The following is a 15215-nucleotide window of genomic DNA, read 5'->3' as shown; positions in this document are numbered from 1 at the left end:
TGTTATTATTATTAGCCCCTAAAATATACATCATTCCATTATTTACTTACCCTTATGTTGTTTTAAAACATAACAGCTTTTATTTTCCGATCAGAAACTAAAGGGGTCATGTATGATTTATTACAGTCATATTTAGAATCACTGCAGGTTGTTGTTAGTAAGTTTATGAATATGGTTATGCATGCTAGAAGCATGCATGATACATCTGGAAAGTAAAACTGATTTATAATGTATACCGAAAAGTACAGTCTGACTCGTATAAATATAAATTCTCATATAAATTGTTAGTATTCATTAAACTTTGAATATACATATAGTATACATGAACTTGAATTCAAGATACACAATAATAAATAATAGTAATAAATAACTTTTATACCTTTTATATCTGTTCAAGAGAATTTTTATTTATTTGTATTAGGTTAATAATAATAAGGGCTTGGAACTATATAGAAGAGTAATGTATATGTAGCCTACATGAATTTATTAATATAATAATACTGGTCCCAATTTGCAAAAAGGCATCATAATGCTCTCTTCACATAATCACTGAGGGCTAAGCCCCCATAAGAATGAAATCCTAGAACAGTTTGCCCCATCCCGCTATCAGCTATCGTGAAGTAATTACCAACCATTTCGTTCGAAAAATTCTAAAACAACGATGTTTTTAATACTTTAAAATAACATTTGATAAATTAACCTTTCTCTTGGAGGTTTCTTAAACAAAAGGCTGCATAGGAGGTCGCATTTGTAAACTGCATACGTCATAAAGACTGTCTTGTTACAGAATATTAACAATTATAAAGTTTTACACTATTATATTTAGTTAATCGTAGCTGTATTTAAATTTAGTTAATTGTTGTAATATGCTTATGACTTGCGAATGTAATGATTAATTAACTGAAATAAAGCAGGCTTGATGACGTACTGTATGCATCCTGCATATGCGACCTGCGGAGGATGCAGCTTTCTGTTTGAGTAATATCAGCATAAAGGTTTCTGGCTAAAGCTTTCACGGTGCAATGTGCATGCATTATATTCTGTCTTTTACTGCGTGTGCTGTTTTGTTTGGGTTTCCAAATGTTCGTCTGACACGCGTTGTGAATCAGGGTATCTTCCGTCCATTCCATATTCGTTTTAAAATTAAAAACCAAAAATGAAAAAACAAATCGAATTTTCATTTATCGTTTCCATTTATAAAATGAAAAAAGAAAAATAGAAATTTATACATTTTTCTAGTTACCCAGCAAACATTGGTCCGACGGCAACGTCGTGGCCCTGGCCAAAAATAGTCGCGGTATGATCGGCATAAATCGGTGAAAATATGTAAAAAAAAAAAAAAAAACATGTCATAAAAATGCATTCAGATACATTTGTACATGTCTATAGTTATATGGGGTTACATGTATAATTGTTACTTTGACTTTTAGCTACGTGTACTTCAATATATACCCTGATGTGAATTGGATGCATGTCTTTTACAGGTGCATTTATAGTCCATCATGACATAAAAAATCCTCTGCATGCAACCACGAGGAGAGGGGGAATTTACTAAGGAGTTTTGTCTATATATTATATAAAATCTACTGTTGGGTAAGTACATTTGGTATTATTTGATTAACGTGCTTAAGTTTTACTTGTTTGACACAAATGAACCAAAATAAACATTGCCAGAATTGTCCACACTGAGTATGGCTAAAATTAGCTAATAGGCTAAAAGGTACTTTGAACTTACACATGTTATACCATAGTATAAAGTATATTTAATGATAGAGTCAAAGTTATTACTTTAGCTTATATATGTAGCCTTTGAGAATTTATTTCAGAAATTAAAACATCTGAAAGAGAAAAGTTATTTGGCATGATGGAATGATTTGATTGCCTACACATTGCACATGTAAAATGTTAAATACTGTTCTGTATTAAAAGCTCAGCATAAGTGTTTGATTAACTTCCTTTGCTTTTGTTTTGTACAAAGGAAGAGCAGAACCTAATCCAAATAAAAATAAACAAGCTGTTAAAAGCCAGGTAAATGCCTCAGTTTTATACACTTAAACACATAGGAGTTGGTATTTGTGGGGTTAATATCAGTAATTACAATTTCATTTTGTTTACAGTTGAAGGTGGTCAACACAAACCAAATGAAGATGTTGCACATTCCACAAACAATAAAAAAGAAGGTATGGCAAACTGTAGATATGGTTTAAACAGTCAGTCTACATATTTGTTAATGTTCTAATGTGTCATATCTTCTTGTTTGTGCTAAAGATCAAGTTTTGTGTCCAACACACTTGGATGAGACGTGCCCGACCCCTGACTTTGTCTACCCTACATTAAGTTGTAAGTTTTTGACTGCTTTGCTTTACTTTGAAAAAGAATCATGCTTTCAAAAAGGACTTTTATATATTTCGATATGAAACTCAAAAATTTATATAAATTGTTTTGGTGTATTTTGTTTACACAGGTGATGGCACACTTCATGACAGTAAACATTGGTATCAAGATGATGTGATTGATCTATACCCTAGAATAAGCTGTGACACTATGAGACGTACGTGCTACTGATGCTTTTTGTTATTTTTTTGGTGCATTCCCACACTATACAAACACGTTGCTTGGCTCCAAAGTGCATACACTTTTGACTTTATAATGTCATTCTCATTTATAGGTAAACATTTATTCCATCAGGGTTTTGCCTGAATGTCAACATAATATCCCAAAACTTTGATATAAAAAGTGATTTATTTTAATATTTTACACTACTAAGTTTTTTTTAAATACATTGTGCGTGTGTATGTTTATTGTACTTAATGAAATTACATGCAAGGTGTAATTTGTTTTGCAGGGTGACATAATGAACAGCCATCTTCCAGACAACCGAAACAGGCAGAGTATTGTTTTCTTGTGTATTGTCATACACCTAAAGAGGATTTTTTGTAATTGTACAGTTATGGCGTTATTCATTCATTAATGTGTCCTTTATTACCTTAAATAACTTGTCATTTTTCACTCCTTTTGTTTTTAATGTCTATATAGTATTGTCTACAATACCAAATTCTGGATTGACGCCCCAGTACCAGAAGGCACTCCAATCCCAGAGAGCATCCCATTGTATGTGAGAACTTTACAGTCACATCTTATTTTAAGCAGATTCTACTAGGGATGCACAATATATCGCATGTGATTGTCATTGCACATCTTGTCAGTGAAGCTGGTTCCATGATCGCGATCACCTGCTTTCAGATGGAGCGGCATTTACTACACAAAGCCTTAGTTCACTGACAATTGGGGCAATTTCGCATTAATTATCGAGGACGCATCTCCTGCAATACATGCGATATGGACCAGCTTGTCAGTTAACCTCAGCTTTGTGTAGTAAATGCTGCTCCATCTGAAAGCAGGTGATGGCAATTTACTACTAATCAAGGAACCGGCTTCAATGACGAGATGCGCATGATATCGCATGCGATTTATCATGCATCGCTGGAAACTACATTAGTGACAACACAGCTTAGAGTATAAACATGTACATTTCTCTGAATTTCAGTTAATAGTTACAAATACAGAGCTTATAATGTCTGTCATTGCTCAACCACAAAGACCTTAAGTACAGCCATCTGATTTCATAACTAATGCAGTATTACACTGTGAAGTGATTTACTGTTAATATTTTACACTACCATATAATTAACTATATTTGTACAGGTGAGGTAACACAACGAAAAAATAACAGGATGGAGACTACCTGATTCTTCACCTATGGCCTTAGCTTCAAATGCAAGAAGTAAGAAATGCTATATGACGTGTATTTTGCATTATGAATGCATTATGAATACATCAAAGATGTTGATAACAAGTTGATCTGTGTAAGTTGTGATATAAAGAATATGTATATATATTTCCATCTATCTTTCTATAACATTATTTCAATTGTTTTCACATTTAGGTCCAGCAACTTTCTGAGCTGGTGGATATTCTATCAGAGACTGCATGAACAACGTTATGAACAGGTATGTGTTTCCCTTGAATTGTGTAATCCTGCATAATATTGCAGGAATATTGATTACAACCATAATTAACCCAGCAATTTATATTACTTAAATTCAGGATTTAATCTGTCACACATCACTTGTTCAGAACTATTAAAGTTCGTAGTGGCTCAAACAGTCAGCCATACTGAAAACAAGAAATCAAATCATAATTTCAGTGTAAGCCAGTGGTGTCAAACTCAGTTCCTGGAGGGCCGGTGTCCCTGCAGAGTTTAGATCCAGCCCTAATCAAAAACACCTGATGCGTTTAATCAAGGTCTTCAGGATTACTAGAAACTTCCAAACAGGTGTGTTGGAGTTGGTTGGAGCTAAACTGTGTAGGACACCGGCCCTCCAGGAACTGAGTTTGACACCCCTGGTGTAAGCCATTACTTGTCACCAAAACCTATGGATGAGGATATTGTTTATAGCACATGTTACATGGTAGATGAGTAGTTGTGAGTATGTTTGAACATTGCATGCAATTGCTATGTTGCACATTACTGTTAATTGTAATTTATTGACCATTAAGGTAATTTGTCTAAGGTGAAGTAATCTTACATTTCTTTCACAGAATGATGTCTAATTGTCTTATGGCAAAGTTCAATATGAGGGGTGGTGGACATCTGGAAAATAAGTCTTTTAAAGGCACACCTTTGTATTATGTTATTCAAGGTAATTTGGGGAATATGTTGATCTAAAAAAAACTCTTGTTCTTGTATATTGATGTAATTTTTATTACTATGATTTATGTATTTAGGGGACATCACAGCTCACCTGTCTTTATCAGAAATATCCTGTTCATTTTTTGACAGTTACACACCTAGTTTAGGGTCTTTCTCAAGGGCACCACAGTGGGATTGAAGAGCAAGGGTACAAATGCTGTTGGTCTCACAACTGATCTAACACTTATTTAAAGCATAACATCTTTTATACAATAATTTATATATATATATATATATATATATATATATATATATATGAAGAGTTTCATTGCAAAACGAGATAACTCCGTTTTTAACATTTTTGTCAAAACATGTTTATTATTCTGTTATCATGTTATTATCTTGTTATATGGTGCTACCTAGCTGTATTTTTTAAGTTATGAAGGTTTAAATCAAAACAAACCAACTGCAGTTGAACAACCAAAAAACAAGATTTCTGAAAAATTATATATATATAATTTTAGCTGTAGACCATAAAGATTTTGAAAGTAAGTGCATGTCATTTACCTCAAATGTTTAATTGTATTTATTTTAAAAAGAAACATATTCTTCTCTTCCCTCAGATGCTGTGAGGAGGTGGAGCCCAAAAGCCACGGACTCGGAAATCGATGCAGCTATGGCAGACCACCTCAAGCATGCTCCAGGAAGAGAGCTAGGGGTTGTGAATACAAAAAATAAGCCAAACAGATGTAATGTGTTAGAGATAGTTCACACAAAAATGAAAATTGTTATAATTTTCTTACCCACGTGTTTCAAACCTGTATACATTTCTATTTTTTGCTGAACACAAAGATTGAATAATGTTTGTAACCAAGCATTTCTCACAACCCATTAACTGTCATAATCATTTTTTTTACAATTGTAGTAATGGGTTGTGAGATCTGCTTTTTTAAAAACATTCTTTCAAATATCTTTGTGTTCCGCAGAACATAGAAAGGTATACAGGTTTGAAACATGAGAGGGAGTAAATGACTAAATATTCATTTTTGGGTGAACTATCCCTTTATATAATAAAGTATTTTGAAATTGTTATTATAGTTAAAAAAATAAAAGTCTTAAATCAGAACATGCTTCTTTTTTGCTCATGTCCACAAATAATGTGTTCTTTAATGTGTTTAATGCCTAAAGACCTACACCAAGCGACAAGTGCTATGGTTGTTAGCTTATATACATTCTGAAAATTTCATGTGTACTTTATGTGAATGGAGGCCTATGATTATTGCTTCTGACTGTAGGGTAATTAAATATAAGGTAGCCTAAACACATGAAAGACTAAACATCACATAGGCCATAAATCCCAAAAATAAGGCATAGCTGGCATTGATCTGGTACGCGGATCTGTGCCGCATCTCTATGCGGGACTGGGCCAGCTCTGTTCCATTTCCAGTTCAGATTTGTGAAACTAATCCTGACCACTTCTTGGCCGATGTGCGTTTGGACACTGGACCGTGTTAGTTAAACGGATCTGATGCGGATGGAACGGTATGTGTGGGCCAGCTCCACCCCAGTGTTGTTTTACTGTTTTGGTACGAGAGTGGGCCAGGGCTGACCCATCTCTGGTGCAGAGCCATGAAACAAATCCTGATCACTTTTGGCCCGTTGTGCATTTGGACACTGGACCATGTCCGTGAGATGGATCCGGGGTGGATCGCATGGTAGGTGTGGGCCAGAACCACCCCAGTGTGGTTTTGCTATCTGGGCAGGGCTCAATGACTTACCCGTTGTCGTTGTGAGTTAAACAAGTACAGCTATGCTTCCAGGTCTGTCGACGTTGCTGTGGTTTTTCGACAGCTGTAGTATGAAGGGTAGTGAAAAAAGTTTTCAGGTGTTTTTAACATTCCAATCGGTCTCGTTCGCTTTTGTTGCGCCTTCAGCTGTGTCGAGGATGTTTAATTCGTCCTCGTATCACCTCCGCAAACTTGTAAAGAAATTAATTAAATACATTACAAAAACATTTCTTTATCAGCGTGTTCATTTCCACGCAAGCTTTTCGTTAAACCAATAAAGCCAACGAAATCACAGCAATTTTAAAACACACGGATTAGAAAAAACACCGTCATTCACGCACAAAAGAAGCAAATTCTTTTTTTTATACTTGACTTATTTATCCCCGAGATGGGGAGCGCACCATTCATGGAAACACTGCAATACCATGTTGATGCATGGAGTGGAAGGAGCAAGCTCCGCTTCCATTTCCGAAGGTCAAAAATCCATTTAACATATAGTCCCCGGATAGGAGACGTATCAGACATTAAACTGATAAGAACAGATACTACACTTGATCTTAGCCAAAAGGCCGAGAAGCGATACCGGAATAGACGCAGCCAAAGGGGGAGCCGGCGAAGGCGCTGGCTTTTGGGGTGGAGGCTAGCGGGCATTTAACTCTATACGTTCTCATTGTATAACCCAGAGGTAGAACGTTGAGCTAGCAAATCAGAAGTTCATGTTTTAATGCAGGATCTGATCCACGCTCATGAGAGAGAGAGAGATAGAGAGAATTTAGAATTTTCAAAAAACCTTTATTACAAATTAAAACATTTTCATAACCTCAAATCAGAAAAAACAAAGAAAAAAATATATATAGTAACGGAAATAACAAAAAAATAAGCCAACATAGGAGCAAAGAACAAATCATCTTCAATAACCAGACACAGAGCTCCTCCATAATACCAAATCAATTCAAAAGAAAGAAGATCATTCATTGCTTTAAAGTATCTAAAACCAATAAGGATTCTAGATTTAACTTATTTTAAAAACTGCTAATGTATCATGGCTTCCGGGTCTGTCAACGTTGCTGTGGTTTTTCGACAGCTGTAATATGAAGGGTAGAGTGAAAAAAAATATTTAAGTGTTTTGAACATCCCAATTTGTTCGTTTACTTAGTATTTTCTTAATGTTTTCGAGTTAAAAAATAATTCTTAAATCGAGATACATTTACTTAATAAGCAAAGTGGCTTAGAATTTAAGTCTTGTTTACTGAAATAAATTCTAAAATGTAATAGGTTAAGGCTTAAAACAAGTAAAAATATCTGCCAGTGGGGTAAGAAAAATAAACCTAAATTGAGTTTATTATTGAATTAAGTTGAAACTAGAATTAAGTTTATTTTTCTTACCCCGCTGGCAGATATGTTTTATTTGTTTTAAATATAAACCTGTTGATTTTTATAATTTATTTCAATTATTACAAAGTATGCGATCTGATTTTTTTAATCGCGGTGTTTCTTTTATTCCTCGTTTCTTTTCCGTGCATTTGCTTTATTTATTTATTTTTGCTTGTTGCATTTAAATGCACATTTGATTTGTTGCCACATTATTATGTGTTAATGTATTTTTTAACATGTTTATCAACAAAAAGTGCGTTATTATAATTAATTATATAGCTGTGAAATATATACAAGAATTCCCAGCAAAAACAAAACGTTTTTATAACAATTTTCTATTACAATACATAATATCTTAAGCCACTTTGCTTACCAAGTAAATGTATCTCCATTTAAGCATTGTCAGATATTCACTAGAAAACAAGACAAAAACAGTAAGTAAGATATTAATTTACTTTTTTCTTTCAAACAAAAATTTACAGACGGCTGGAAATTTTTAATAAAATAACTAGACATACCTATTCGGGTCTGCTCCCGTTTGCTGTGATCAGAGGCGATTCTAGGGTCTATGGGGGCCCCAAGCAGAAAATTCCCTGTGTGCAAGAAGTGTGCAAAACTTCTATACAATGTCCTTTGCTTAACCCACTATTCTACAGTGCAACAGTTATTGCGAAAGATACATATATACAAGTGTAATCTTCATCATACCTAACATTATTAACATGTTTAGATGCATAAATGGCATAACATGTTTGGAAAAAATGACAGCAGAGAAATATTTTCTACATTATACAATGATAGCAATGATAAATAACTTATTTTTACAAGAATGTTTTCAGAAACCAGTCATTTTATGACTGCTATACTAAATAATCTCAGTAAAGTTACTGCTAACTGTTATGTAAGTTAGTGTCCTAGAGTTAAATATTAGTAAACTAAATATTAATTTCATATCTGAAAATACATAACAGTATAACACATACATCTGTTGATTTTCTCAGCAACAATGCAATTCTATAGACTTGACAAGAGGTTTTCCAGAGATTTGTTTGATAATGTTTGAGACCTGACAGGGTGAGGATGTAGTTTGTCTTACCTCCTTTAATGAACTCATCATCTCTCATTTCTTCTTCCCTTTCCCTGCTTTGCACAAAACATTTCTGATGTCCATCTACAGAAGCCAATAATGATCGAGTCAAAATAGGATTTGCATTGTTATTTAGAAACTTCCTTTAGTCTCGTCATGTTTTCATAAGCTAACTCACTCGCGTGGCGTCTTTTGAATGCGGTTGTGCGCGAATGAACGCAAAGACGCGCGCGGACATGAATATGTGCGTGTACGCGTCATTGCGACTGATTTGTAACTACATTGCATATAGATCCGTTTTTGCCGCGATTGTCTTTGTAAAGGATTGCACTAGTTAACTGCTGAAATTTAAACTTGAGATTTACATCGGGGCACACAAGATTTACACTTGGGCACGTGCCTGACTGGAGCTGGACCGGACACATTAAACCACATGTGGGTACGAGGCTGCTCACTTTGGCGCCTTTTTGCGGTTAAATTGTTTTAAATCATTTGAGTGTTAGCATTTGCAAGCCTTTCAAACACGTGCAAATGATAAACTTTTCCTATTCAAATTTGCGTAATAATCTGGCAATCGCAAGCCAAACCGTGGGTCGTGATCCGTACGGATCAACTGCGACAGCACGACGACTGAATGATACAACGTCACCCATTCGCTACGTTCATTTTCGAAACTGGCAAGTTATCCACCTGGGTTGGATTTTGACTGGGCTAAGTCAATGTCAATCAACATTCCATCCAATCGGAATTTTGATATGCAGTCATGTTGAGTATCTATGTTCATCTACCAGGTGTAGCTGGCCATCCGAGAAACAAACTCGGGGGCCCTCTAGTGGCTCGGGGCTCCAAGCAGTTGCCTGCCTTGCCTGTTGACAAGGTGCGCCTCTGGCTGTGATGATGGGGGACTTAGTCCAAAGCACATTTTGAGGAATACTTACACATTTTACTTCTTATTTCTTTGAAATTAATTATGCATACACTATGGATTAAAAATGTCCCGACTGCGAACCTGATAAAACCCAGGTAAAAAGCAAATACAAATAAACCATTTTGATTTAGCAAAAGTTTACAAATAAATGCACTCCTTGCACACAACAAGCACGTCTAGTTACCATTCATATTTTGCGTGATTTAAGTTTCGTCGCATACATTTTGGAAGGCACACGATAAAAACAAAATAAGGCTTTTAATGTATGCCGACCTCATTCTCCGTTGAGGGCTTATCAATCATAATAAACGCTGTTAACTCTTCTCATTTAATGGTCTAAATCCAATGCTGGTAAAGAAATCAAATGTGCATTTAAACGCAACAAGCAAGCCGTAAAGCAATGGATGCAGGCAAACAAACGAGGAATAGCACATACACCACGATTAGATCATCGGGTCGCATACTTTGGAATTAATAAGAAATAATTATTCAGTCTAAAGAAATAAGAAGTAAAATGTCTAAGTATTTCTCCAAATGTGCACACTCATTACAATAAACGGGAGCAGACACGAATAGTTATGTATGTCTCGTTATTTTATTTAAAATTGATAAGCTGTCTAACATATGATATATTTTGATAATACGAAATGCTAAAAAAAATAATATAACACCAATCGACAATATCTGTTATTGTTATTTTTACAAGTAAATTCATGTGTAGGAGAAAACAAAGCAGCTGTCAGTCCATACTATATTGAGTGGCCATCGTAGTGGTGCAACCTGAACGATGTTTTCCCTACTTCCGGTCAAAGCCGCCATTTTGTGAAATAGGCATATAGGTGACGCTGGAGCACGCGGCCATTGTCTCTGTTCAACAAAACAAGTATATATATACACATACGCATATTTTTCCTCAATCAATCACCGAATACAAGGTGCAATTCGATGCCAACTGACCCTTCTCTCTGGTTTCATGTTTGTAAGGAAAATTAAGGGGGAAATTACGATAGCATTTCAGCCAAACATTCATTCGTGCCACGCTGCTTTTCTTTGAACGAAAAAAAACCCTCTGCTCCCCCTACACAATTTCTTCTCCTGTTATTTTATGCTTAAAACAAGCAAATAAATCTGACTACAGGGTAAGAAAAAATTCGTGAACTTTTCCCATAAACACTTAATTCAAGAAAAATTGTCCCACCCCACTGGCCATTTTTTATCCACAATACACATTCGATGTCTGCAGGCACCATTGTCTTTGTTCAACGCAAACAATTCTGTTGCGTTTTTCTTTGAACGAAGTGCTCCGCCTAGATAATTTGACCCATATTCACATGGGTTTGTTTCTCGTTTTTTTTCTTTGAGAACAATCTATATAGCGCCTTCCACAATCGTTTTGGTGTTAGCTTTACGTAAAATAGAAACACAGAAAAGTACTGAGCGATGGAGAGACCACGAACGCGGAACGTATTATGGACCACGGACTGGCAAACAAACTGGCAACCACGCACTAAAGAAGCAAACTCTGATTTTAAACTCACCTTATTTGTCCCCGGAAAGCGCCAGAGTCGATGCACGGAGTGGACGGAACAAGCCTCGCTTCCATAGCCGAAGGTCAAAAATCCATTTAAACGTGTAGTCCCCGGTGTCCACTCGATCTTACCCAAAAAGCCGAGAAGCGATACCGCAATGGCATCCGGAGAAGGCGCTGGCTGTCGGGATGGAGGTTAGCGGGTCAGAGGTCCGGCACTGAAGGTCTGCGTTCATTATTCACCGTGTGCATTTCACTCTATATCCACTTTCTAATGTATAGCACTTGATAAGGATTAACAGTTTAAAAACAGAAATGCAAGACATCAGAAAATACATTTATTTTTTACTTTCATAACATGAGAGGTGTCATACAACAACAAATATGAGCTTTAAAATCACATTCCTAAGTTAAAAATATACATAAAAATAGATATATGGATCATTACACAAATCACTACTCAAAGGACCTATGTTAAATAACTGCTTCAATATTAATTAACAATAACATTTGGCCAAGGCAGTCCTTGTAAATAGACATATAAATAGACAAATAAAATCATGACATATATGCCGTAGAGCCTGAGATAGAGAAAAATAATAAGGAATTCTGCTTTTACTACCATCTCAGAAATATTGCCAGAATTAGAGGTTTTGTCTCAAGACAGGACTTAGAGAAACTTGTTCATGCTTTCATCACCAGCAGGGCCGATTATTGCAATGGTCAATGGATTTAAAAAGTACTGTTTCTTGTTTAAAAACCACTTCATGGCTACAATACATGACAGATATGCTAATCGAATATGAAACCGATTACTCGGATCAATAGGATCAGGTCATTTAGAAAAAACAAGGGTTCACTCAAAACAAGGTGCCTCAGCATTCAGTTATTATCAGCTTTCAGAAGAGATCAGATGTGCTTCAACAGTAGACACTTTTAAATCTAGATTAAAAACACATCAGTTTAACTTTGCATTTACTGAATGATTTAAAACAGTACGAATAAAACAGTACAAAAGAATAAAACAGTATGAACCTTACCTGTTATAAAGGGAATGAAGCTTACGGTATGGTGCTTACCTGCAGAAATAAATAAAGTACAATAAGAACACACAGAACTTCAATTTTCAAAATTATTTTAACATTAAATGATGATTATTTTACTGGTTTACCTGTTTGTGATTACCACAGGATCCCGTCACCTGGCTGCGGTCTTCATTTGGTGAACGGTTCTTCACTCATAATTGACCTATACAAGAAATAGAGAAGAATAATAAGCAATTCTGCTTTTACATGTAGATGTGTGCCCCAAGAACACAGACACACCGGCTCCAAAAAGTTTAAACAGTACACATTTCTGTTATTTTAATGTGGCAAATGTGTCAGCTTTAAAAGAAGCATACATTACCTTTTAAAGAGGAAATACCTTTTGCATGAAATACCTTTACTCCCAGCATAAGCAAGCAATTTTCAAAATGCTTTTAAAAGTAAATAGTGATTATTTTACTTGTTTACCTGTTTGTGATTACCATGGAATCCTGTCACCATCATTTTTAAGCTTGTAAAGCAAATAATGAAATATTGACTTAGTAGGAAAAAATATTTTGGAAGTATCGTGATAAATGATGAAGAAAATATTTTGCAAAGTGATGGTTAGCACACGGTTGATGGTACCTATTAAATTCCATCATATTTTTTTATTCCTACTATGGAAGTCAATGGTGACTATCTGCTGTGGGTTTACCATCATTCCTCAAAATACCTTCTTTTGTGTTACTCAGAAAAAAACTAATCCTCGTGTTGTTGTAAGCCTGTATGCATGAGTAAATGATGACAGAATTATCATCATAAATTGAAATATCCCTTTAAACTGTATTTCCCCCCCTTAAACCTAAACTTATTTTCTTACAGCAAGTCATTTAGGTAATCAAGAAAATACTTTACCCGTTGTCTTTGTGAGTTAAACAAATACAGCTACGCTTCCAGGTCTGTCGACGTTGCTGTGGTTTTTCGACAGCTGTAGTATGAAGGGTAGCGAATGAATGAATACATTGCAAAAAATCATTTCTTACTTGTTATTTCGAACTGTTTTAACTATACAAATATCTAGAAAGTCTTAAAATAAGATGCATTTTTTGATGAGCAAAATGCCCTAAGAAAATAAACCTAGCCTTTAGGGAGAAAAAACTCAGAATTTGGGCTTAAAACAAGCAAATAAATCTGCCAAAGGGGTAAGAAACAAATCTAGATATAAACACTTAATTCAAGAAAAATTGTCGTAGCCCATTGGCAGATTTGTTGGCTTGTTTAATGTACATGCATGTACAATATTTCAATTTGTCTTGTATTTATTAGCATTTTGTATTGCCCAACGCTGTCTAGGTTGTTTAACTGTTGTCATTTTCTTATAAAAGCCTTTATAATTTATTAGTTTGGATGATTGCCATTCCCGAGAACCTCTTATATTGGAAGTAAAAGAATCATCTAAGCATTATTTTGTGCTCTTAGACATGTAGCCGTTTGATTGTGGTTCTATTTAATGGCTAGTCTATTCGTTTGGAATGGTCAAACGGCTATTAGATTTTCACTGACAGCCCAAATACAGCCTTTGTTTGGAAGTTTCTCCTCTGTCCAATTGCCACGCCCACTTTGTCTTTCAGTTCCCCATGCAGCTCACCACACCTTTAATTAATTAGCCTCAATCAGCCACAGGCTTTATTAGACAGCACCTGTGCATAGCCTCTGCCCTTTGTTCATGCTACATGGAAGATTCTTGTGTGTTGCTGCTGAAAGCTGTTATGTCTCCTGCCTTGTGTGCGTTATTGAGTTATGTAAGTTTCCTTTAAGTTAATTATGAGAAGTGAGCATTAATCTTTCATTACTTTCAGTTTGTCTGTTTAAATGTAGATTAAACGGTTTAATTTGGTTTATTCATGTGACTTTCTGTTGTAATTGTAAGATTATGCATTTGAGTATTTATAGGTTAATTATGGGGCTGACAATATTTCTGTATTGACTTTGTTTGTAGCTAATTTCTGAATTCTGAGTTCTTGTACAAATGTTTGATTTTCCTTCAGTTGTATTGTGGCCTTATGTAATTAATTGTATTCTATATCCTTTGTCTCCTAGAAACCACACACAGACACGCATACAAATACTTGCCTCATAAATAAAACACTCTGTAATTAAAGTGACTGGACTGGATTGTTCTTACCGACACCTCCACTGGTCTCAAGCCAGCCACCTACCATCCCTCTTAAACCTCCTTTTCATGGTCCTTCGAGCCGGATCCATTGACGACCAGTGGAAATGTCCAGTCACTCCCTGCCTTCCTTATTTCAGCGTCCTCACCGCCAAGCCTCGCGTCCTGCACGCTATGATGACTACGTCATGGAATATGATCAGCGGCCACAACGTACTACTGAATTACCAGAGCCACCACCGCTTCCCTCTGCAGACATCTGTGGTGTTGGACCTCAGTACCAATCACAGTCCGAGTCTGAGGAGGACCAAGAGCCACCTCAACTATCCAGTGAGGAGGATGAAGAGGAAGAGCCGGAACCACTGGCAGAGCCAGCAATGAACCCTCGCTCACCTGTCCCTTCTGGAAGAGCCCTAGCCCCTGAGTACCCACATGTCCCTCATGTAGCCCCAATTCCTGACCGTCAAACTGAGCTCTTACAGCAGTTACTAGATGAAGTAAAGAATCAAGGTAGACTAATCCACCGCTGCATGCTAGACCAAGGCCATTCTTTGCGGTCTCGTTCAGTACCATTCCCTGAAACCTTTGGCCCTCCGTTAGTAGCATCACAAGCCCAG

At 35.9% G+C, this 15215-nt stretch overlaps 1 long non-coding RNA gene and 1 other non-coding gene across 3 annotated transcripts; one reads left to right on the top strand and one right to left on the bottom strand.

Annotated features, from left to right (window-relative positions):
• The first annotated feature begins 1404 nt into the window (after positions 1–1404).
• Positions 1405–5389, top strand: LOC135773014 (uncharacterized). 2 transcript variants are annotated; one of them, XR_012337253.1, is made up of 11 exons: positions 1405–1593; positions 1979–2028; positions 2118–2180; positions 2269–2340; positions 2465–2551; positions 2846–2886; positions 3037–3111; positions 3706–3784; positions 3947–4010; positions 4603–4703; positions 5317–5389. It is a non-coding gene; the product is annotated as an uncharacterized lncRNA (long non-coding RNA). The 2 variants fall into 2 exon arrangements; XR_012337254.1 differs by lacking the exon at positions 5317–5389 and adding an exon at positions 4789–4954.
• Positions 5390–6870: 1481 nt separating this feature from the next.
• On the bottom strand, positions 6871–7061 carry LOC135760761 (U2 spliceosomal RNA). The gene has a single exon (XR_010537537.1). It is a non-coding gene; the product is annotated as a U2 spliceosomal RNA (small nuclear RNA).
• Positions 7062–15215: the final 8154 nt, after the last annotated feature.

Source organism: Paramisgurnus dabryanus, chromosome 9 (assembly GCF_030506205.2).
Source record: "Paramisgurnus dabryanus chromosome 9, PD_genome_1.1, whole genome shotgun sequence".
Classification (NCBI taxonomy): Eukaryota; Metazoa; Chordata; class Actinopteri; order Cypriniformes; family Cobitidae; genus Paramisgurnus; species Paramisgurnus dabryanus.
This window is presented reverse-complemented; position numbering and strand designations above follow the sequence as displayed.